Raw genomic sequence first — 25,840 nt, 5'->3', positions numbered from 1 at the left:
CGGCAGCAACAGCTGACACACTGCCACCGGCCACTAGGGGGCACTACACTGCCATGAAATAGAGCTGGTCCTCCAGATCGGCTCCTTTGTCTTCTATACATTAAGGAACCATCTCCATCCAAGATAAAACCGTGTATGATTATTTTACCCTCCTCGTCACCCTCAAAGACAGCAACGATCGCAGTGGAATCCTTGAGAGATTTTAATTTCCTTTGACTCTGGAGATTCAGGCGTGTCAAAGGCAGTACCAGAAATGTAAATGTAATTGCTCTGTTGCTCCACTGAAATAAAGATGCTGCTGAAATGAAGCGTTTGCACGGCTCCTTTTTGTCTGCATGTGGTCGACTTTACCGAAATACGAAAAGCGAAGAAGGAATCAAATGGGGCCAAAATAGACTCAAATAGAATAATTTTCACACACAAACCATTCCTATCGATTGCATCCCCTAATTTTTCTCTCTGAGAGAGATTTCCTGCGAGCAGCATGGCTTTTCAGGCTTTTGGCCTTTCAGTGGAGCTAATGTAAAGAAAAAAAAAAACATGAAAGCTTGTTTGATGTTTGTGTACATTTCATATCCCTTGCTGCTTTGAAAAAGAATGGCACAGTATCACTGATCTGTTCCTGTGTGTGTGTGTGTGTGTGTGTGTGAGTGCACATGTGTGCGCATGGGCGTGTGTGTGTGTGATCTGGACACCTACCGGGAATCTCATACTATCTGACCATTATCTGCGGTTAAAAACAGGGTCTCTCATTCTTTCTGCTCAAATAATTTTAAGGCTTACTAATTGAAAATGTCAGCTTGAAAAGTCAAGGCCTGTTGCAGCGAGTTAAGAGACCAGTTGGCATTAAGAAGACCTTAAATCAGCCCTGAGGAAATTGGTTTCATTTTTGCTCTTGCTTTAATTCTTCTGTTTTTTTTTTCCTCTCCCTCTCCCTCTCCCTCTCTATCTTTTAGCATTTTTGTTTCACGGAAATTCTACAGACAGCAGCATCCTCCCTCAAAGCCTGAGACAAATACATTGGCTTGACTTGCTGTTTCTGGTTTTTCGTTAGAAATGTGATCTTGTGCGGTCATTTGTGTAGTCTGTCTGTGATGTGCTAATTCTCTTCGACAACAGCTTGTGATATTCAATTGTTTTATATTCATGTCAGAAGATGTTGAATGTCTGCTGTGACATGTTTAATTCCTAAATTAAGGACCGGACCTATTGACTTTTGGTTGGTCGTTTTAGTGCAGTATGAATGTTTAAATACTGTTACAAAGGCTTTGACTTAGATGAAAAATACAATTCTAGGGGATCACACTAAAAATTTCACATTTGGGGGGATTGTGTGGGATGAAAATATATAGAACATTAGCACTGACAGTGTTTTTGGTTTCCCGTGATGGCACAAATCAGCTCAGAATTTTGAGATAGGAAAATGGTCAAATTGAAAATTCAGTCTTCCCAGTATTGGCTTTTGAAAACAAATATCAGTCCAACTCTTCCTCAGAGAAAAACTAAAAAGGAAAATCTGAAGAGATGCCATTTTTATGACTCGGAACACCTTATTACCTTTCTGTGTCTCATTTCTTTTCAACAAAGAGGAAAAAATGAAATGTTGTCACTCTTGACCCCCCTCCATGGACACACACACTGTGCTTGTGTGTACCATCCTCCTCACACCAACACTGGGGTGTATGTGTGTGTGTGTGTGTGTGTGTGTTTGGGGGGGGGGGGGGGGGGATTTTGTCGGCCTTGAGTGATTTCTGTCGATGATGTAGCATGTGGTGTGTCAATGCATATGATTTCCAGTGTCTCTCTCTTTCTACCCCCAGTCCTCATTGTGTGTTTTCATCGGTCCAGAGGGACAACTCATTTTCCTCTCTTCATCATCCATCATCATCATCGTCATCATCATCATCATCATCATCATCCATCGCTTCATTTCTGATCATTTTTTTCCCCAGAAAGCACGTTTTAGTTGATGTTGGTGGAGGTGTTGGCCGAGGGCCGTGAAGCGTACAGCACATCAATTAATGCACCATTACTAGGTGCCAGAGTATGTGACAGAGAACGAGGTACAGAGTGTGTGTGTGTGTGTGTGTGTGTGTGTGTGTGTGTGTGTGTGTGTGTGTAGCTCAAAACTAATTATTCTCTGGCTTTCCTCATAGCAGGGACAGAGTCCGTTCGAGAGACTACTGGTGGCTGAAGGTTTTCATTGCTGCAATACCTCTTTCTCTCTCTCTCTCTCTCTCTCTCTCTCTCTCTCTCTCTGTTTCTTTACATCTCTCTCTATTCCCTCCTGTCTGCTCTCTCATCCTTCCCTGCATCCTGCCTCACCCCACCTTTCTCTCTCTGTCTTTCTCTTCCTCCTCCTCCTTCGTCCATCCTCCCGCCCCCCGTCCATCGCTACCTCCGTATCCCTCTCTCTCCTCTCTATCACTCTCTTGCAGATGCCACATCACACCACACGCTCTCCCTTTCTCTCTCTCTTCCTCCCTCTCTCTCTCTCTCTCTCTCTCTCTCTCTCTCTCTCTCTCTCCCCCGTCCGTCTGCTCTCTGCTCTCTCATTCACTCCGCCGGCTCATCGCCAGCTGTCAGTTCTTTTGCCGCGGCAGAGCAACAACTGGCTTCCTTCAGCGCTGGGAACGGAGAGGAGAAGGCACGAGCGACAGGAAGAGTGGAAGAAGAAAAAGTGGAGGAGGACAAGAAGGAGGAGAAGAAGAGAAAAGGAGGAGGAGGAGATCTTTTGTTAAGCATCCATCCCTCCCTTCATCCCTCTTTGGCAGCAGCAGCATCAGCACCACTGCCTCCACCACCAGCGCTGCTCCTGCTGCTGGATCCTCCGTCTCCTGCCGCGATCTGCCTCCTCCTTCTTCACAGGGAGCTCTTCCTGGAATTGGGAGGGGAAGGGAGATCACCACCTCCCAGCTTGCCGTGGACCCTCAGGAAGGCATCAGGAGGAAAGAAGGACGGAAGGGGAGGGAATTTTAGAAGAGGCCGTCAGGAGAGCATAAGAGAGGCAACACCCTGGTTTACAGGGGAGCAGAGAAAGAGAAGAAGAAAAGAGGGTAAGAGGCCACCATGGCACACAGAGTGGACCTGTTGTCACAGTTTCACCCTTTTATTTTTATTTTTCCACTCCTTTCTCCTTTGGTGGAAAATTTGTGACAATATTTTCATTTTTTTCTTCTCTCTCTGACTGGAATTTTTTTTCTTTTTTTTCAGTTTTTCACCAAATTTTTCCTACCATAACGTGCAGTATTTGTTTTTCTGGTGTGTGTACATTGGCACTAGTATTTTACATCCCTTTTTTCTCCCCATATGCCCAGTCGTTATTATCATGTTCATACGACTTGTGGGCAATTAAATCAGAAAAAATTAGGAGGTGGTGTGGTAAGGTGTTCGCTTGTGGAAGTAGGGTGCCGTAAGTTAAGAGGATAAGGGAAGGAGGGATGGCAATTCTTCAGTGTAAGGAAAAAAATGAAAAGAGAAATAATTAAAAAAAAAAAATAAAAAAAATACACCTTAGTGGGCATTTTCCTCCCGTCCTCCTCATCTTCTTTGCTGCCTCCTTTTCCTGACAACCTGTGGTACTCTGTGCTGGCTGTGTGCTGAATTTGTAAGTGTGTGTGAGGAAGTTTGAATGAAAGCAAAGAGAAAAGAAGATTCCCAGTGTTTGATTTTAGCTGTTGCCCCTGCTCTCAGAGTAATCTGATGAGTCTCTGGGGTGCTTCCACTGAACAATCAATGATACTTCGGCTAGTCGACCTGTGTGTGTGTGTGTGTGTGTGTGTGTGTGTGTGCATGTGTGTGTGTGTGTGTGTGTGTGTGTGTGTGTGTGTGTGTGTGAGAGAGAGAGAGAGAGAGAGAGAGAGAGAGAGATGATTTCTAGCTGAAGCCCTCAGGTTCTCTTTTCTCTCCCTCTCTACAGATGGTCTGGGTTGGGCTAGCCGAGGATGTGTGTGTGTGTCTGTGTGTGTGTTAGAGAGACAGAGAATGTGTGTGTTTGGCTGCGGGTGGTAAATCCCAGCTCTCTGCAGCTCAGGGGTGGCTGTATGGGTGGGGGTCTTCCTGGTTTTGGCTGAGGGTTGGTGTGTGTGTGTGTGTGTGTGTGTGTGTGTGTGTGTGTGTGTGTGTGTCTGTCTGTCTGTCTGTCTGTCTGTCTTTCTCCTGGGCTGAGTGGTCCAGGCCGGCTGGCTGAGTGGAGGATGAGACGGGAAATAGAGACGAAGAAGCTGGAAAAAAAAGAGAAGGGAGAAAACTTGTGGATTAGCATCTGCTTTCTTCTTTTCTTCTTCATCTGTTCATTCTTTTTACTCCTTCTCCTTTCTTACCCGCCTGCTTGTCTCTTTTTCCTTCCTTTTCCTCCTCTGTCCATCCCTCCACACTCCTCAGAGCTGTTGATTCTGTCTGTCAATTTGTCCATCCTGCTTCAGCCCCTCTGCAGAGTTTAAATTTTTCATCCATAAGAATAAGCCAGTGCTTTCTTTACTGATTTGACTGCAAAGCCACTCAGTTTAGTCTTTTTTAAATGTGAAACATTTAAAACACCTTTTCTCTCCCTGTCAATAGCATCTGCTCTGAGAAAACTGCAGCAAATTACACTATTATTCCTCAGTTTTGATGAAAGTGGGTGATGCAATTCCAATTTAGAAACAGTCAATCTAGTGTCAGCCCTCGGCGTCGAGGATACACAGACCTATTCCTATTCCTTTTACCAAACCATCCGGAGAGTAATTGTAAATATTGATTAGAGGCAACAGATCAATAGAATGATTTTGGATCGGCTTAGCTGGAGCTTGCTCTTTGTATTCAGCCGGCTAGTTCAATTAGAATAGAATGGAATAAATTTGCTTGAACTTTTCATACATTATTCATGGCCTCGCTCCAGTATTTAAACTCATCGCTTTAATTTGAAAATAAAGAAGAGGGGAAATTATAATAATGATTTTAGGAATTAATTTAAAATGCATTTTAACATTTGAAATTTTAAGGGAAATAAAGTTCATTGGCTGTGACATGCCTCCATGAATTTTAAATTTTACTGGATGTATTTTTTTTTCCAGTATATACAACACAACAGTAATCAGCCTGAAGGAAGCTGAAGCACAGCCTAGTGTGCTGCTGCAATAGGCAGCACTATTTTTAAATAATCAAACAAATTAGTTCTCTGCATGTGCTGCACCCGCTCTCCTGTGGGATAATCCATGTGTTGATTTCTCTCCTTGTGTTGCGGGGGTGAGGGGAGTCGGGGGGTAGTGGTGGTAATGGAGTGTACAAGGCTATTGTCACATCACGGCAGCGCCCGGCCTGACCTCCCTAACCCTGCATCTCCCCTGTGTGTGCACCCTACTACACCCAAACCCTTCCCCCCTCTCAGATCTCATTATGCCCGGGTAGGACCAAGCAGGAGCAGTGACGGCAGCAGGGAAGCCAAATGTCAGCTCTGGATGAGGACTTCCAGAAGACAGAGGCAGTGCTGGGAGGCCATGGCACAGGTAAGAGGCTTGCTGTTGGGGTTTGGGCTGTTCCGCACTCCCTTCTTCCCTGCCACATCCAAAGTTTTGTGTACACAACCAAGAGAGTGAATCAAGCTAACCTCAGCTTTTACACACCCTTTTCTTTTTTTTTTTTTTCTGTTTCTCCCCTCCACACACACTACTGGCTTGGATTGAAAATGCCACCATTGTCAATTTTCTCCTTTGCAGAGGAGCCATTGATGGAGCCTTGCCTCATGCTGCAGCGAGGCGTCTTCAATCAATGCGACTGCCCCACTTTCTCTAAATGTGTATGTGTCTGTTTGCCACTGGAGCCTGAAGGGGGGCTGCTGATGGCGGCGGCGAAGGCCATGGTGATGATGGTGGTGGTGATGATGATGCGATGGCAGTGGTGCTGCTCACGTGGTTTCTGGCTTAGCTCCCCGTGTTTACTGAAAGACTCTCTTCGGTGACGGGTATTCTTGGGTGGATAATACGGATCACGTTGTTATTGCTTAAGAATACGCGTAGTCGAGGAGAGTCCTCTCTTCGCCCAACACCAGCAACACCCCCCCATACCCCGACACCCACCCATCCACCTCACCTAACCCCAACTACTCACCCACCCACGGAGGACTATCAGGATCGGTGAAGCCACACCCCCACTCTTAACATTTCCAAAAAGAATATCCCACCTCTTCTTTGATCTGTACTGCATTGCAATGTTTTTTCCTGCCCACTTCCTGTCTGCTGAGCCACGGTTCGAGGTCGAGACTGTCCTCACATCTGTCCCACTGTGCATTTGTCAGTCTGTCTCCTTGGCGATGGACAGCGTAGTGTGTGTGTGTGTGTGTGTGTGTGTGTGTGTGTGTGTGTGTGTGTGTGTGCTTGTTTTTTTTCTGTGTGTGTGTGTCTGTTGGATATGTTGCTTTGAGATTGTTTGGTCTCACAGAGAAAAACTGGCTCTTTGTCTTGCCTGACAAAAACTTCTGATCATGTCACTATATCTGCATGAACATAGTCCAATCCCATAATGCAAGGTAGCATAACACAACACAAACATATATAATTACAATAAGCATCACCACATTTGGAACAGCATTTGTGGCTTTGTGGCTGTGGTTCCATTGTATTTCTAAGTGTGTCCTGGGGCAATAATAAGCAAATGGACACCTGTTCCATTCACCATTTGTAAAATGTGTAGTATTACCTGCCCCCAGGTTTGCTGGGTGGTAAATTGATTAACTACAATTAATTTTGGAGCATGCAACACGTAAACACATATCTGAAATAATGAAAGTCTAGATCAGGAAATGAAGCTAGACCCACCTTGAAGCTCTTATCGTGTCAGTTGATGTTGTACTTCAGCAGTGCGTGTTGTACAACTAATTTTTAATTATACTACCACAAACCAGTTCTCACAAGTTAAGCTTAGAGCTTTTTGGGTCCTTGGAGCTCTGGGGCCGTGGGCAGTTGCGTGTTTTGCGGTCAATTATCCAGCCTTGCTAACTACGTATACTTACAAACATACATTTTCCTTAAAGAAAAAAGACATGTATTTTGATCAGGGTTGTTCCTCTGTACATTTGGTTCTGAAAGACTAATTCTGATTTCCTGATAATCCATCCCCAAGAGTTACCTCTAAGAAGAGAGCAGGATCATGACTAGGACTTCGACACATTAAATATTTATTAATTTTGATTAATCCCTTAAACTCTCTAATTTTGTCATAATTCAATTAATCATTTATTCTGTAAAACATCAGAAGATTGTTGAAATACCTGTTACAATTTCCTGGCGTCCTTCTGAGAGAAAGTCTGAAGGCCGATATAGCTCCATATTCAATTTAGGACGATATAAATAGTGCAGCAACTAACTATTCTTTTTATCATCAAGTTTTCTAGTATTTATTTTCTCCATTAATTTATTTTTTTGTGTGATGAAAAGTCCCAAAAGCAAAAATACTCAGTTTAAAGGCATGATCAACAGAGAAAGTTCACAAGCTGGAACCACAGAATTTTGGGCATTTTTGCTGGATTGATGAGGGACATTATTGAATATTAACATCATCCCTGATTATTTTTCTGTGAATCAACAAATGGATTAATTGACTAATTGTTTCAGTTGTAATCATGTATGTAGGGATTCTTGAACAGCAACCATTTTATTTTTTGGGTGTGCCATTTTTGCGCTTGTGCATAAAAAAAGCTCATAAAAGATAAAGGCCATTTTGTTTGATTTCTTTGGGATAGTTTAGGACCTGCTGATGTCTAAAAGCTGTGTCAGATCTCTAGATGAAGCAAATTTCTGTAGGACAACACTGAACACAAGTGACATTTCTTTAGGTTTTGCTAAATTTATGACAAAATATTGGTCCAAACATATCAGTGTTGCTTTTCCCAGTATGCGAATGCCTGTAATATTTGATGATGTCTCAGCAGACAGTATTGTGCTTTATTTCCGCTGGTTGTGGTTATAGAGTGGAACCTCTTCCTATTCAGCTCCATGTAGTGCATTTATTATGGAGCTGAGCCAAGCAGCCTCTTACCTTCCCCCCTTTACGCCCCTTTTTTATGCAAATGGTTGCTCAAATGACATTTATCGCAGTGAGGTTTACACCACATGTAATACTGCTGCTGCTGCTGAGCCTCACACAGATGCACACACACACACACACACACACACACACACACACACACACACAAACACACACATATATAGCTGAGAAAACAAAATGTCCACCATGAGTGGTCGACAGCTCAACTTACGCACTGTGGAGAGAAGCGTCTACATAAACAATTACACCTGGCTCAAATGGTCTCTGATCAGCTTTTCCCGTGTTGCCGGCTGGGGTGATGCCCCATGAATATGGATTCCCTCTCCATGTCTGATGGCACATTCTGAACCTTAACACCCATGCAAAATCCATTTAAACACCTAATAGGATCAGCTTGACTCATACAGCCATGTCCTCACTCATGTCACCTTCCATGATCGTATGCTGGAGATTTCCTTATGCCACCAGGCTGGTGTAAATTATTTTTTACTCGCCTTCCTATTGTTGGTATCAAATGAGTCCAGTCAGTTTTATTCTCATGCTGAATATTTCCAGGCAGTAGTTAAATTTAAAGTTAGCCACAGAGTCACTCAGACATGCTCATGGTCGTAATTATACAGATTATCCCAGTCTTTGCCATTGCAGATTATTCAAATCATACAATGACATGTTTAACACTTGGTTTAGTTGATAATTACTGTTGATTGTCTTATAGAAATAAAGAAAGTGACATGCTAAATTTGTGTAGGAAGATGTAAAATACAAGAGCATTTGTGGTGTAATTGCAAATGAATCACACACATGGTTCCTCCCCTGCATTTGCGTGTTGATTGTTAGAGGTGGTGTGACGTCCTCTTGCTGTTTGTTTCCTGTGCATCTGTGTGTCTCTGGGTTGCTTGTTGTTGTTGCTGACGCAGGGCCTCTGCTGGCTGACATCTCTGCTGCCATGTGATCCAGTCATTTTGCATCATGTGAACACTTCATACTCACCTACAGTGAAACACGGTCAGCCTCCAATGATGTATCAGTTCTAAAAACTGCCTGCATTTTTCCACATTTAATCTTATATAACTTACATAAATACATTGAATTTAACACGTTAATAATTGAAGATGCTTTCAAAATCACATTCTTGCCATATTTATTGACTTTCAACATATAAATGAATACTTCATTGATGCAGTAACAACCACACACTTACAAAAAGGCTTGTCAGTGACAGCGATGTGGTATAAAGTGCCGTCTTGGTGTCATTCTGTGTGTGTGTGTGTGTGTGTGTGTGTGTGTGTGTGTGTGTGTGTCAGCCTGTATTTGGATTATCACTGCTTGTTTCCGAACTGTTGTAAAGTGTTGCCATGCTGTAAGACACATTGGTGACACGGAATTTCAAATGCGATGGACAATTTCCTTCGTGATTTAATGAATTAAGCATTGTGTCCTCTCAGTATTGTAATAGCTGTTGGTGGTGGCACTGGGATGTCTACACTGCTGGTAATCTAATGTCAATGCTATTTCTTCACATCTTTCTCTGCAGTCGCAGAGCTGCTGAGGTTGTGCACTAATGTATGCTGCTCTGTACTAATGGCATGCTGCTGCTGCTGATTATTGTTTTAAAGCTAAGCAGGGACAAATGCTGCATGCATTTCAATCATTTCAGCAACAGCAGTGATGAAAATGTCATTTTCTACTGTAAGTGTGCCTTATTTTTGTCAATAAAATGTGGCTGTAAATATGAATAAATCCCTCTTTTGAAATTGAAATGTGAAATGAGGCTTTAATTAACATTATGTACAATATAAAGATAATATGTGAAAAGAGGCCTTCAGGCCTGTTTTTAGCAATTCATAATTTCAGGAAAAAAAACATGAGATGGGATTCTATATTATATTTCTGATGAATTTCTGAATTTGACAGTGGATTACAGTAATATTTGTCTTCTTCGTACAAATACAGAGACAGGCCAGTGAGTTGTATCCTGAACACGTCCTCCTCCACAGGAGGATCGGCTATGGACTGCTGCCTAAACATTTTTCTGTCTCCGCACTTTAAAAATCCTCCTGGATCTCACTCCAGAGGCCTTCCACCAATCTCAGACAAAACCCAAAGATTAAAAACTAAAAACCATTTCCTCCTCTGCTCTGCCTCCTCACTTAGAGTTACACCAGCACAGTTAGAAGAAGAAACAGCCTCTGTCTGAATTGAATACGTAGCTTTCAAAATGTGACACATGATGTTAGGTTGAGATCAATTTGATCAACTTTTTGTGTTACATTTTTTAAAAATTCTTCTGTAACTTAAAATGAAAACAAGCAGGGATCAGAAGATTTCCTATCATACATAGTCATACCAATGATGTATCCTCCACAACATAATGGTTTGGATTTTAGTACCATGCATTTCTGCTGCAAGGCATACTATATGTAAAAAAATTTTAGGTTTTATTTTTTTATTAAATTTCTATCAATTCCGTCATTGGTTCAGGAGTGGTGGTAAAACAGAAATGAAAGAACATTTTCCATTGAGGTGAAGAGCAGAAGATTATTCTGCCACACATGATGATGTTAATCACTCAACTACATCATACTTCCAACTCTATAAAATATTAGAATAGATGGGACCTCTCTAACCCACAACTACTACAAAAATCAAGAGGAAACCCTGAGCTTCGCACCATTGTTATTCACCCCAGATAGCTGATCTACTATCGGTGGCTATTTACATCCTCTTATCACCACGCAGCAGACATCCATATTACATCCTATTTAATTTAGCCTGCAAACACCCCGAGCGTCTTAGTACATTTTATCTCTTGTAATCCTGTTAAAACTGCAGTAATTAGAATCCCAAAACCAACACTGTTGGACTGAAAACACACACGTGTAGCCAAGCACAATCCACTGTTCTTCATTAGAAAGCAGTGTATCCACAGATGCAATATATTTAACAATATCTTCTTTCTTTTTTTTTCAATTTCACATTTGTTCTGTGGGCTCAATTCCCAATTTATCCATGAGTCAGGAATATTCGATTTGGTGTAAAATTCAAATCAAGAATGAAACGTTTTGTTCACACTTTATTGGAAAAAAGCCAAATAATTCATTGGGTTTTTTGTGAAAATTTCAAAAAGATTTCTTTCTGAATTGTAGCCCTGTGTTACTGAAATAAAGAGGGAGGAGTTTAAAACCTGATGAAGGCTCTGCAGCTATTGGCACACTCTGTTTTCAGGCCATTCATTACTTATTAAGCACACTATTAAGGACAATTGACGGTAATGATGGGAGGGATAGGACTCAGGCTCATTTGGCAGAAATGCCACAGGAAATATTCAGCTTTTGTATCAATTAATTATGCATCATCTTTACTTTGCTCTCTCTGTAGACTGAACTGGGTGTAATGTAGCACAGCATGCCTCAGTAGGTAAAAAGGAAAAAAAATCTTCAGAAATGACAAATATAAAGAAATGTGCTGTATGCACCTTTTTAAAATGAAATGTGAAACTGCATTCAGTCTTGCAAGAGAAATATCAAATTTAAAGTAAATACACTGAAATGGAGGGAAAGCTCAAAAGGAAAGGCTCTGGTGTATTTTACCATTTTAAACCATGCAGCTGTTTTAATTTTTATTCAATTAAGGGATTTTTTTTCTTCTTCTTTTTTTATAGGTTCATTTACCCTATTCAGTTGTTGCTTTATTGTCTTATTTTTTTCAGTATCTGTTGGCTTTTTCAGGGTTTTCTTCAGAATGAAATTGAGGAGTAAACAAGGATAAGTATGGTGAGCTGTAATTTTCTTCTTGCCAACAAATCCCATGTGCAGACCCAAACTGACAATGAATGCATCTGACTAACAAACCTGATATAGCTTATCCCTCTGTGTCATAGAGCTTAATTGCTGTCCAAAAACTATTAAAAGCACATCAATGAGCCACACTGTTGCTCTGTTTGACATGTTCCTTCATTACCATGTACACACACACTGCCGTTTATTTTGACTCAGTCCCACATACACTGACACATAGTCCTCAACAAACAGACTATTTCCTTCTACTTGATTAATGTCTGTTACAAACTAGAGCGACCAGCTGTTTGAGGAGTTATTGAACCTTTTTTAAAAAAAATTAAGACTCTATAAATGTGAGTCATTTTTGAAGATTTACATCTTCAAAAGGAACCAGTGGGCTTGGGGAGACAATTCCAGTCCTCTAGAAATGTTGTTTATATTCTAACTTGCAACAGCAGACATCGCTGTTTTCATTTTTTCCTCAATCATGTTTTGTCATTGTGCTCTCAAAGGAGGGTCATTCAAACTGGGGTTGGTTTCGTCATTTTAAGAATGGCATCCGTGGACCTGCAAAGCATTCATTGTCAACAAACACGTTTTCCTACAATATCTGTGCTGTACAACTAAAGCATAGTTCCTTTGAGGCAATTCAAAGTACTTGGTTAAGGTTTGGGAAGACTGTCAGTTAAAAATATTCAAAAATTCAACAGTGATTTAAAGCATGACACTGGATGTGTTCACTTTACCACCATCTCTCCATGCACAGAGTGTATAGCCTTAATGACCCTTCCTTGAAAATATAACTGTCAAAAATATCATTTCTAGGAGACATGGTTGCACGGCCACGACAGAGTCGTCAGAAAGTATTGAGAGTTCATGGGATTTGTTGACAATAAGAATAATATAGAACACCCACCTTATCCTTCAAGCCCTGTGAATTCACTGACTGTTTGAAGTGACTTACCAGTAATAACAGATTCATGTTTCTTAAAAAAAAAGAAAGAAAAAGGTTGATTCAATATCTGTTCTAATTTCACTTAGATCTCTCAGTTCTGTACTTGAAATCCACTGCATTTTTCATTGTTAAAAGGACAGATTGTGATGAAGCAATCTTGTTACCCGCTCTGGGGAACAAAGCATTTGTCCTGTGCTGTAAAGAAAGCCACGCATAATGACCAGGCTGAGGACAGTCAGCAGCATCAGAACTGGAACACTGAGGGAAAGGAAGCTTAAAGTGTCTCCTGAGCCACTCTCTTCCCCTCACTGAATCGTGATAACAATTCTGCCCCCCCCCCCCCCCACCAACCCACCAACCAGCAGCATAATGTGGTTTCCGCCAACAAGCCCTGTCTGCAGTATTAATCAATTGGAAATGTGCTGCATTTCCTCTCTTCCTGAGACAAAAGCACACAGACGTCCCCCTCTGTTTCTTTTTTCTTTACCTTCTGTCATACCCTCTTCTTACCTCTAGCATAATATTGATTCTAATGAAGGACTCGGTGGAGCTTATATACACAGAATAACTTACAATTAATAACTAAACACTATATCTCTTTTATCCATTGAAGGATGCCCTCAGCACCTCCCCTAATGTGTCTGTAATGTTTCTCTTTCACTCTCTTTTCCCATTTGTTTTTCGACTCCAAATGGGGGATGAGGGCTATACTAACAGTATTGTAGCCTTAATAACAGCAGGGTAAGTGGCTCTGCTATCAAATACGCCGGCACTCATTTAAACAAGGGCCGCTATGAAATGAATCCACATCAGTGGCTACAAGATAGGGAGCTAAGCAATCTATTTAAAAAGCAATCTATTTCTCGCTGTCGTAGAGATTGCACAGATTGAATGGGGGAGTCCGATCCTCAGCGGACATCCCTCTCGATCCCACCCTCCACTTCTCTTTTATCTCACAGCTCCTCTCAAATTCCTCTGCTCTGGGCTGCTGTCACAGAAAAGGGAAAAACAGGAATATGACAAGCATTCTCTCCTCATAGTGTGTGCAATTAAAACAAATAACCCGAATGATCTGAGCACGGATGATAAGTCCTCACAAACCCCCTCTGCTCATGTTTCATAGAAAACACCATGGCTGTAAATTGTTTCAGCAGGCCAGGATTTTACAGTCAACATAATTCCTTTAATTCTAACTCCTTTAACTAAAATCCAAGACTGAATGTACGTTCTCTGCCTGAAAGCTTATTTGTAGTATCAATGTCTGACATGGCTACAATCAGAGAAAAAGGATGAATCCTGATAAATCTTTTTAGAAATCATATAAAGAGGTGCTCCTTATAATTTCAGATCTTGTCTCATAATCATCAGATTCATGCTTTTTCAGTATCAGTATATTATGGATGACTGTTGTCTGTTCAGCATGAACATGAACTGCTGGTAGTCACACAACCTCCTTTTTTATTACGCAATATGACCCTATGAAGAACAGATTTTATTAGTCAATATCCTCCTCATCTTTTATCACAAATACTACAGACCAAATTTATTTATAGCTCTTTCTCATCATCATGCCATTACAACCTCCAGGTTTTAAGAGAATGCATGCCATATGGACAAATGCCTCTGTCTTTTCTGATGTTTTTTTATGTCAACAATTTTAGTGGATTTCTTTCAATTTGGACTTTTTTTTTTTTTTTTTTCTTTTTTGGGGAGGTCATGGTGTGTGAACAGTTTTTGCTTTATTATTTGATTAATTTAGGTACATGATTAAATTATTTAGGTATTTTCTCATTTAAAACCACTAGTGTGGTGTGAGTCAGTGGTTTATTTATTTACTTTCTCTGACGTGACTGCGTAATAGTAAATGACCCAAGTAAATAGTGTTCATAGTCCAAACCCAAATAGTCCACTCTCCACTCTCACTACTGGACACTTTTCAATATTGAAAAGTGTCCAGTAGTGAGAGTGAGGCTGCATGTCATCTGCTACTGACTTTGAATGTAAAAGATATAAAAACAAATGCTGTGTACAGAGAAAGTAGTGACAAGTGTTGATTCTGAGAACAGACAGAAGCCTATTCTGTCTGTTCTACAGTACCTGAAACATGACATCAGCTTATCAATCAGCCCATACTTATTAAGCCTGTATGTTTAGAATAATTTCCTTTTCAGTTTTGCAGTTTTGCAAAACTAAGTAGCAGCTGAGCTTGTTGCAGGTTTATATTATTTCCTTCATTTGCTATTTTCACATTTAACTATAGGCAATACTACACTAAGGCTACATAGCCTATGTAGATGTAAATAAATAGGCTATATTGCTTGAGTATTTATGTTAACTCAAACAGAGAAAGCCAGTCTTCTCAGTTGCTATGCTAACTAGGCTAAAGTTACTCCCTCTTTTAGAAGATAAGTGGAGATAAGTTAGAAGAAGAGTGGAGAACCCTTCTAGCTCATTTTGGTCTTGCATATAATAGCAGTCTCTTGAGAGTCTCATGCGGTGCCACTTATTTTGTCTGTTCAGAGGAGGCTCTGTACCTTTGTGACAGCAGGCGGTGTCAGGTGACTTTTTGATTTGTTGGGTGATTTTGTTCTGTTTGCTTTTGCTTGAAGAAAAAGTCCTAGTGACAGAGTGACTGATGAACTTATTATTACCGGAAAATATTACATCTTTGTATAAATAATGGTGATTAGTTTGAATCAAAGCATCTGATATTGCTTGATGCTGAAGCCAATCTCAATTCAATTATTCCTCTTAAAAGATTGATGCAGTTGAATCAGCATAAATAATCACTGATGCATTGATGCAGCGAATGAATCATTGCAGCCAATAAACCAGTTCTGTGGACCTGAAATTGTAAGTCAATGAAAAAGAAATGTCTGTTATACTTGCCTGCTTTTAGAGCAAGTCCAGTGGGTCAAAGTTGAATCAGCTGGTGCCTCTTAGTTCTGGAAAGAACTGCAACATTTATCCTTGAATGCATTGAGAAAGTGGTGTAGACATGATGGGTTTGTGGGTTGGTTTCAGACTGTCTAATGGCTGCCCTGTGTACTCTGTGCACTCCATTGTATTCAAGGAGAGATGGTTTTTTCCCCAAGTCTCAGCAATAACATATCACATATCACAATGGACAGAAATGTTGTGCAAAAAACTGCAAACCTAAGACCTGAAAAAAAAAAAAAAAAATACCACTTTCATTCTCTTCTTGATTCTTGATATTCTTGATAGCGGAAGAAGAAAGAGTAGGGTAAGGTGATCTGAATCAGTGAGGAGGAGCTCCAGCTAATTGCTTAATGTCTTACCACCTCCTCCTTCACCTCCTCCACCATGCTTGCAGAGAAAATGTACCCCCACATAATGCATAAATACTCACAGAAGTTTGCAGCATGGACATTTTTAAACTGTTCGTGTTTTAAATGACAACTCACAGTCTTCATCAGCTAATGGAGTTGGTCAGTAGTTATGGGGTTGGTACATTTACATTGTGACACAAGAACGGAGCTAACAGCTGGCCATATGAAAGAGACTGCATGAAGGAAGAGTAATTGCAAAAAAGACTGAATGAACATCAGCAAGACACATCAGCCATCAGTGAACATCAAACTCTTCATGGGCTCCCCTAACATCAAAAAATTAATCTTCGGTCAATTGTGCTGTGAGTGCCCTTGACCAAGGCACTGGTTCAGAGCTGGACGTGGTCCCCAGGTGCTGCACACTGGCTGCCCACTGTTCCTAAAGCGATGAGGTTAAAATGCAGAGAACAAGTATCACTACATTGTACTAAGTATGACCGTATGTGACAATAAAGGGATCTTCTATCTTCTGTCTATTTAGAATTCAAGTTGTGGCTTTCTATATAAACACATAAAACATGTCTTATACTTAATGTTTGAAAGAAATCAGACAACCATGATCAAAAGAGCTATTTCCATAGAGTCTTCATTTCATAATCCATGTCTAACACTACAAAAACATGTAAGGACTGATTATGAATGCAGGTATATTGGAAACAAGGCCTTAAATGTGGTTCAGCCCATCTTAGCTGCTGAGACATCAAATAAACAAAGCAGGCCAGAAAACAAAATAGTCTATTAATCCATTTTACATGTATTTACTGAAAAAGACAGTTTAGAAAATATCAAGAGTATTTCATCTTCTTTTTAAAGATCAGGGCCAATTAAAACAACTGAAAGAACAAATCTACGGTGTGCAGCAGGAGGTCAAATCACTGGCAGATTGAAACCACAGGTGTTGAAAGTTTGAACAAACCCTTAAATTTCCCATCACTAAAACTTCCCATTATCATAATACTTGCCTCTGTTTGTGTGCACTACACACACTGTAGAAATCAAACAAACTACACTTCATCCACTTCCTTAAAATGAAATAGTATTGTCTATTTGAGCAGGCCGATAACAAATGGGTGATAATTTTATCGTCTTCCCAATCCAAGTGAGCACTTATAAGGGATTTTGGAGGAAAGCACCTTCCACCACCGTCATCAAAACTTCAAATGAGGAAGTATCTTTTCAAAGAATGCTGGTCATCCCTCCAGTAGACTTCCACATACTTGGAAAATCTATGACAAGGAGCAGGCTTGTGGTGGAACAACACCTTACTAAGGCTGGAATAATTTTATTTTATTTTATTTTTTTAATCTCTCTGAAGATATATGTGATTAACATTGATAGTTGTAGGTTGCAAAGGCATGTAAGGGCTGACATCAGTAACATGTGCAGTTACTGATTGGTTGCTGCTGTCAGGAGGCGGATGCATAACAGAAAATGAAAAGTGAGTACAAGCATTAATTTAAGCCTTCAAGCATTAATTTAATTCATTTTGGGGGCAGTAGATCGAGCTGTAAGTATAACACTGACACATTATCAGCTCTAATAGTTGTTATGACCACGACATCAGCAAAAAGTATTTCCACATCCAGCAGACACAGAATACACTAGTATTTATTTGGAGTCGTGTTTGTGTCCACCTCTCTTTAAGCTCTGTTTGGGTTTCCACCAGTCCTCAAGAAAAATATCTGGCTTATTGGCTGCTAAATGCTCCACTAAGTTGAACAAACTGTGTCAGTCTGCTGTTTTGTGCTGAGCAGGTAGTGGACAGTGGGTTAATTAAGTCATTGGAAACAGCTGCCTGTTGCTGCTAGAAACCAGGTTGATTATTGCTGTGACACTAAACCAAAACAGCAAAGGTGTGTACTATAAACTTAACAGGCTAAAAGGTAAAAGGCTCTGCACAGGGGAACTGCAGAGTTGGTGATGATTTTTTTTAATGATGACCTCTCTCACATTACATATGACTTTATTTGATCATAACACACTTAATATTGGTGCTTCCTTTAATCTACCACTCATCTGTAATAATAAAAATAACAATAAACTTCATTGGCAGTAAGCAGCAGGACTTGATCTGTGGAACTCAGTGGTTGAGAGGGCAGATACCAGGTCAATAAATCAGAGATATATTGAGGAGCAAGGCCATTTAAAGCCTTAAAAGTGAGCAATAAAATTTTAAAATCAATTAATTATCTAACAGGGAGCCAGTGTAGGGAGGCAAGCACAGGGGTGATGTGATAATATCTCTTAGTCCTGGTAATAAGTCGAGCAGGAGTGTTTCGTACCAGCTGGAGATGGTGGAGGGAACCTGACTGGTACTAAATAAAAGAATAATATAACTTAACTTAATCAGGTTATCTTGAGCTGGACCAATCATAACTGAACAACATTCGGAGGCAGAACTTAAATGTAAAATAACTAAAATGAAGCAGTCACCTGCATCTGCAGTTATCAAACCTTAACAAATGCTGTCTCAGTGCTCTTAAACCAGACAGGAAACTGTTAAACCAGACAGGAAACTGTTAAAAACACTATTGTTATTCATAAAAAAAAATATAAAGTGAGATTAAATTATTTTATCCTGAACCGTAAATAAAAAAGACAATTTTGAAATCTGTCTGTGGTTACTTATAGACAAGGGTACAAATTAGGTTTCTTTAGGAATGGGTGAACAATAGCATGCATAAAAATGGCAAAGAACCAGAGGCCAGAGAATTGTTAAACATTTGCAAAATAACAGGGCTGACAGTGGAAAATAGCTCCTTGAGCAGCATAGTTGGGATGACATCGTAAATGCAGAACGAGGACTCCTTATGAGAGACTATAGTTTCTAACACTGAAATTGTGATGGTCTGAAACTGGCTAAAAGAGGTAGAGCTAAATTGGGGAATGGAAAGAATGCAATAGTCAGGCTGGATTTAGGACCTGAAACTGTCCACCTTATTAAAAAAATGAGAGAGAATTTTTTGGACACCTCAATATCAGGTTCAGGAAAAGAAGTTGAGGGACCACAAACAACAGAATCAATTTCCTTAAAGAGAACTGTAGGATTATGGTTATTTCTAGATATCAGTTTAGAATAGTAAGATGATCTTGCATCTGTAACTACTTTCTGCTAAGCTAACATTTATTAATGTTTTGTCATTCAGATTTTGCTGTCTTTCAAGGGCGTCTGTCTTTCAAGGAGTGTGATCGTTCAGCCAGGGGAGGTTATTTGATTTTTGTTTCCTAGTCTTAAATGGTGTGATTTTGTTGAGAATGGATAGGTGCTGATTGTTAAATGAATTTAACAGTGCATCTGGATTGAGAAGAGATATTATGACCATAAAAAAAATAAATAAAAAAAGACAGAAAATTATGATTTTTTTGGTCAAGAATTGCTTCAGTTTGCAGGGTGGATCAATCTCATCACACCTCAGACATTGCATCTTGCTGTGTATTATGACTGCAGTGGATAATCTAGTCTGGGATGCAGGGATTGGGGTGCTGAGGGGGCTGCAGCATGCTCTAAAATCTGGCATAATGAAAAAAATTTGTTCATAAAATAGTTTAACTTAAAATCACTTTCTCTTTTTTAACTATGATTTGCATGTGTAATGAGTAATCAAGTATTTGGTTGGGGTTGGAGCATTTCTACCACATGTGAACACACAGAGGTGTTTTAGGGAGTGTAGTGTTATTTCAAGGGTCCCACTGAATCCAAGTAACCAAATGCACTGATCAAGCTGTCAGACAGTCGCAGAGAGTTCAACTCAGGCAGCTACTGCTTGAGCACACAAGGTACCAGTAATTACTACCACTGTGCAGTGACACTGGCCATTTGTACAATAGCCTATAAAGTGTGATTTGGTTATAGTTCTTGATTATAATATGTATCTTGTAACTAGAGGATGTACATATCTGCAGAATCAAATGATACAGCAGCTATAAACTCCATAAATAAATGGATGAGAAACAAGTTCTTGAAATTAAATGAGAATAACACTGAAATTCTAGTGATTGGCCCCAAAACAAAAACAGAAATGTTAATTAAAAACCTGGGAGGATTGACTCCTTGGATCAAATTTGAGGTCACAAGTCTTGGGATTATCATAGGCTCAGAATTTAATTTTAATTCTCATATAAAGAAAGTAACCAAAACATAATTTTTTCCATCTCAGAAACATAGAAAAGGTACAACCATTCATAAATCAAAATGATGCTGAGAAGATAATTCATGCCTTTATATCTAGCCGGCCAGGCTACTGCAATGCACTCTGTAGGTCTCCCTAAGAAAACCACAGACAGACTTCAACTTATCCTAAACTCTGCAGCCTGGTTGTTAACAAACACCAAAAGAAGAGAGCACATTAGTCCAGTCCTAGCTACACTGCACTGGCTCCCTGTAATCTATAGAATTGGTCCTCCTTACATACAAAGCCCTAAATGGACAGGGACCTAGCTACATCACCAACTTTTTAATAAATTACATCCCAACAAGAACACTGCGTTCATCAACTGCTGGGTTTTTGGAGGCTCCCAGAAAGAGCCAGAAGAAAATAGGTGATGCAGCCTTTGTTAACTGCGCCCCAAATCTATGGAACACACTGGCTAAAAACATCAGGGAAGCCAACTCGGTAGATATTTATAATATCTTTTCATTAAAGCTTTTCATTGAGATCGGGGAATAATACTTACTCTAAATGCACTGCACTTACATGGTATCTTGCACCATTTTTCTTATTTTCTTTTGTTCTTTTACTTGCACGAATTTTACCACTGCTGTTTTTATTCATTTATTTACTGATTTATTTTAAAATTCGTTCTTTTACTTGTTTTTAATCCATATATTGTGCATGCTGAATGTGTTTACTGCTTTATACTACTTGAATTTTTAACTCATAACTGTTTTTTCTGTAATCCAGGAAAATTAGGCCTATCAGATTGATAGGTTCAGATGTCCTTTGATGCTATGTAAAGCACTTTGAACTGCAATACCTGTATGAAAGGCGTTATATAAAGCTTTACTTACTGCTTACAAGAGGATGCTCTAAGTTGCGGTGGGGGGGTGGGGGTGGGGGGTGGTGGATAGAGAGAGAGAGAGAGAGAGAGAGAGAGAGAGAGAGAGAGAGAGAGAGAGAGCATGCATATGGACAGATTCCAAACAAAAGATGGACATTTAGGCCCAAAGCCCAATGTAATTTTGTGAATTCTCTGATTTATTGGTGAGCCGTATGAACAACACTACAGACTGGGGTCTTTGTTAACAGTGGCAATCGGGATGACAGCTGTCTCATATGAACAAACCTCCACTGGTTGAATGTTCAGCACATCTCACTGACCTTCATTATTATAAACTATGATAATCTGGTTATGGGTTACATCTCTCGCCTTCATCCATACACTGCCTCACTCCCTCTTTCTCCCCTTGCACTTGTCATGCATCAGTGTTCTTGATTGTGTAGTTGCTGTAGCCGCTTCGACATAGCTACAGTATGTTGGTGTTTGCTGTCTACTAGTGCAAAATGTTCTAAAATTTGTGTAAGAAGTTCTAACCATTAAATATGAATAATTCTGAATGCAAAAACCATGAACGTGGCACAGCATTTGGAATGACCTCATTATATGGACTGACTTTCTCTGGTTACATCTACAGTTTCTTCAAAGTCTTGATGTTTATGATAACACAGTCATTCTGGGGTTAATACATGGCAAGGGGCAAGGGGCAGCATCTGTGGTGTGATGAGGCTGATCCAACCTTGCAAAGTAATGTGATTCCTTGATCCAAAAAAACTTGGACTTTAACGGCAGAGAACTTCTGAGTTACTTTACTTGCAAATGTATGACTTCATAATCTCAGAGAGTATTTGAGTTTTTTTCTCTGAAATTTGTGATTTTTTTCTCACAAACTTGCCACTTTATTCTGTGGCATATCTGATTTATTTTTCTTGTATATTTCTGACTTTAATTTTGTTTGTTTTTCTCAGAATATAACCTCCCTCTCCCAGCTCCATACTGTTATTATTGATATTATCTTATATATATCTCAATGGCCCTATTGCACTGTTATAAGACACAGTAGAATTAAAAGGTGATGAAATAATAGGTTCACAGAATATCACTGCACAACCAGCATTCATAATGCAGGAGTGGATTTTAGGGTAGGGACTAGAAATAAGAGCTGTTGTGGAACTTTCAAAACTATAATCATACCCACCAAATTGAGACACTTAATGGAGAAACCAGATGAGGGTAAAAGGTCTCAGGTGTGACATTTAGAGTGTGCCGTCCCTTTAACAGATTGAAATTACAAGATTCTAGAAAATCTAAAAATGACAGGTGAGAGAATGGGAAGGACAGCATACATGAAAATTAAAATCACATATTTAGGCATGACAGTGGATAAAAGCTCAGAAATCTTAGAAACAAAACTATTTGATTTTTGGAGGCCTATAAATTACAAGAGATCCCAAAACAGATTACAATTGTCAAAAAAAAAAAAAAAAAAAAAAAAAAAAAAAAAAAACTTTATTTAAAACCATACAGCTAGACTGCAATCCAAGTGTCCATGGGCCAGTGTGGGAAGAGGACCAGAAACTAAAAAAGACTTTCAAGAAGTACTTACAAAGCTAAAAAGTTTGTGAAACTGCTTACTGAACCCCCGATATTAATGTGGCTGTGGAGAAGAAGAGACACAAGAGACACAATGTTTCCACCCTGTGTGTTAAAGTTACAGACTGAGGATGGGGTATACATGCAGGTGAGTGTTGTGGCAAAGCAGCTACATCAAACCTGAGAGAGGGATTCCCTGCCAACTCAGGGCAAGAAAGGCTTCCAGAACATATCAGCAAAGCTTCTTTCAAGATATTACAACAGGAACAGGAACCTGTAATGAGGGCTTTTGGTTGGTTTTGACAGTGGAGTGGTGAACCACCTGAATACCAGTAGTGGGGAAGCTGCAGTATTGGCAGGCATCAATTATGGGATCCAGATCAGGTAGAGTCAGAACCGCAGAAGCATCACCTGGGTGGTGTCAGGCAGGGTCTCATAGCGGTTGGTGAGGCTTAGGCAAGGGGGTGAGGCAGGCCTATTCGAGTTTCTCTTATGATTGCAAACCACCATTTGGCCAAGGACTACTGATGGGTAGGTGCTGAGCAGGAGGAAAACCAGAACTGTGCCCTGAATAGCTGCACTGACAGAGGTAATCAATTTTGGACTGTCAAGAAGCCACATCTATGAATCTCCTCAAAGGAGATTCTTTCTTCTGCTGTTCATCAGAAAGCCGTCCGATGTCCACCTTAAGGTCAGTGATCTTTCTGTTTGCTTTCTTGAGTAGCACATAGTACTCCCAGGGCAAAGTTGGCATAGTTGTCCTGGTTAGCTTAGTGACCAGGCTAAAAACTAGCCTAGTCTAGCATGTAGCTGGAAAAGTAAGCAAAGAGTAATCCAACAGGAAAGCATGCAAGAATGTCTCGTACAACCAACAAACCAAAAGGGATAAAATGGTAAAAGACTAGTAAAACCAGCTTGATCAATTCCAATCAATGAATAAAAACATTGAAATTATAACTTAAAAGCGACTGACAGCACTAAAATCAGGCCATGGCTTAGGCCCTTGTACATGAACATGTAATGTCTATGGTAATAAAAGTGCTTCTGTGAATCTGTTTGTCATGTACTCCAAGCGGTTTTGCCATAACATCAAAGATCATGCATCCCTAACCATAAACCAGATGATCTATTTTTTCAGCTCTCATTCAGGCTTATTGATTTTTGGGTTGCTGACAGAATAAATAGCCATTAGTTTCCCTCAAAGGGTGTAGTCCATCCCCAAGGACTGGGTGAGGAGTTCAGACATCTAGAGGGAACTTAGAATAGTTGTGGAGTTAGTTCAGCATCTGATTAGGATCCCTCCTAGACACCTCTCTGCAGATATCCAACTGAGAGGAGATCCCTAAGCACACCTAGAACACATTGGAAGGATTAAATATTCCATCTTGTCTGGAAATGCCTCTGGACCATTACCTGGAGAGGTAAATGAAAGGGGATAGGTGGAATAACTTTGTAAAATTTTGCAACAAAACTGAGTGTTATTATTAGTTTTACTCATCTGTGAATGATAGTTATACTTGACTGTACAGCAGATGAAGATCCAGACTGACACAGGTGGACTTAATCTTGATGGCTCATCAGTGGGAATCCTTAATAAAAGGTGATTCATTCAAAATGGATTCTGCTCAGCAAGTACACTTTTAATATTTGGCACAAACAAATTCATCACAGTATTAATAGATACACAGGACACAATCTTGAAAGTACATACTTGTGAAGTGTCCGAGCCTGTCAGATGTACTGTGTCACACTGTCAAAAACACATCTTGAATAAGATGATACAAACTTGAAAGACACTGGTCTGCTCTTATGTACATGCTTTGAAACATACAACTTAAATGAAACCTATATGGACAGTTGGTGTCATCTTTGACTGGACGGAATAAGGTGTAAGCTGCCGTGTGTGTTTGCCATCCTGAGCACTGACATATGTACATGTGTTATGTAGCATTTTTATAACAAAGGGAGGCATCTACACCATGTTAGAATCAGTGGACCTGTTTTCACAGTATGAGGTAGAACACACACACACACCCCACCCACCGCCATAACACACACACACACACACACACACACACACACACACACACACATACATATAGATACAGTGACCCACGCACTAAGAGACCATCTGTCACCAACTCACCATGAAAATTCAATGTTGTGAGTGAGTTCCTCTGATCCTGTACCCAGCAATTAGACTACAGTATTACTGGTATACTCAGTACACACTCTGCATACACACAGCACAAAAAGAAGCACTTCTGTTGTTTTTGTGTGTCACTACATCATGCATACATTTAAAGCTCTTAATCTTCAATGCATCTATATGAGTGAAATGCAGCATTTTTTATAGAGTGGTGTTAGGATCTCAATTAATTGTCATTAGTCAATCTGTATGCTTGGAGTCAGGAGCGAGATACGTCCAGTGCCCCTCTGTGCCCACTGCCATCAGATTGTACAATAGGAAGCCACCAGCCAGCTGTGAAGACACCCTACAACCCTCATTATATATACACACATGCACACAGACACAGGAGGGATTTGAGTACCCTCATGCTGTGTTGCCGAGGGCAATAACTCTTAGAAGGGTCACCCATGACAAATTGGTCCCAGGCCAGACCCCTTATGTAGGGGGAACTTCAGCAGCACATTATCTTACCTGGATAGGAGAGACATGGACACCCTTCTGGAGCCATATCTGGGAGGGAAGATTGCTGGCAAGCCACTACTAACTGTTCCATTTTATTTCTGCTGCTCTGGAATAAGATGGAGTAGCCCCCTTGTAGACCTACCAGTTGCAAAGCTGGATGTAAGGTAAAGTCCTTGGAATGCTGATCCCCCAAGAATACAAAAAACTGGTTGGACACATCCAACTGGGAGGAGACCCTATAATACACCTAGATCATGCTGGAAGGATTACATAATGTTGTCTAACCTGGGCATGCCTTGGAGTCCCCTGGGAGGAGCTGGAAGACATAGCTGGGGAGAACGATATATAGGCTATATATATCTTGGATTTACATATGTTTTTCAACACAGTTGACCTACAATCAGTGCTATGACTGTGTGCATTCTGTTTATATACTGTACAGAGGAAGAACTGAAGCAGGTGTTGCTGTGATGCTAGCGTCCTGCTCTCACCA

General features: G+C 40.2%; 1 long non-coding RNA gene across 1 annotated transcript; it reads left to right on the top strand.

Annotated features, from left to right (window-relative positions):
• The first annotated feature begins 2,453 nt into the window (after positions 1 to 2,453).
• On the top strand, positions 2,454 to 19,860 carry LOC143314426 (uncharacterized). The gene is made up of 3 exons (XR_013075799.1): positions 2,454 to 3,056; positions 5,369 to 5,486; positions 5,697 to 19,860. It is a non-coding gene; the product is annotated as an uncharacterized LOC143314426 (long non-coding RNA).
• Positions 19,861 to 25,840: the final 5,980 nt, after the last annotated feature.

The sequence above is a fragment of the Chaetodon auriga genome, chromosome 21 (genome assembly GCF_051107435.1).
Source record: "Chaetodon auriga isolate fChaAug3 chromosome 21, fChaAug3.hap1, whole genome shotgun sequence".
Lineage (NCBI taxonomy): Eukaryota > Metazoa > Chordata > Actinopteri > Chaetodontiformes > Chaetodontidae > Chaetodon > Chaetodon auriga.
Note: the sequence above shows the minus strand (reverse complement) of the source record. Positions and strands in the feature narration are given on the sequence as shown.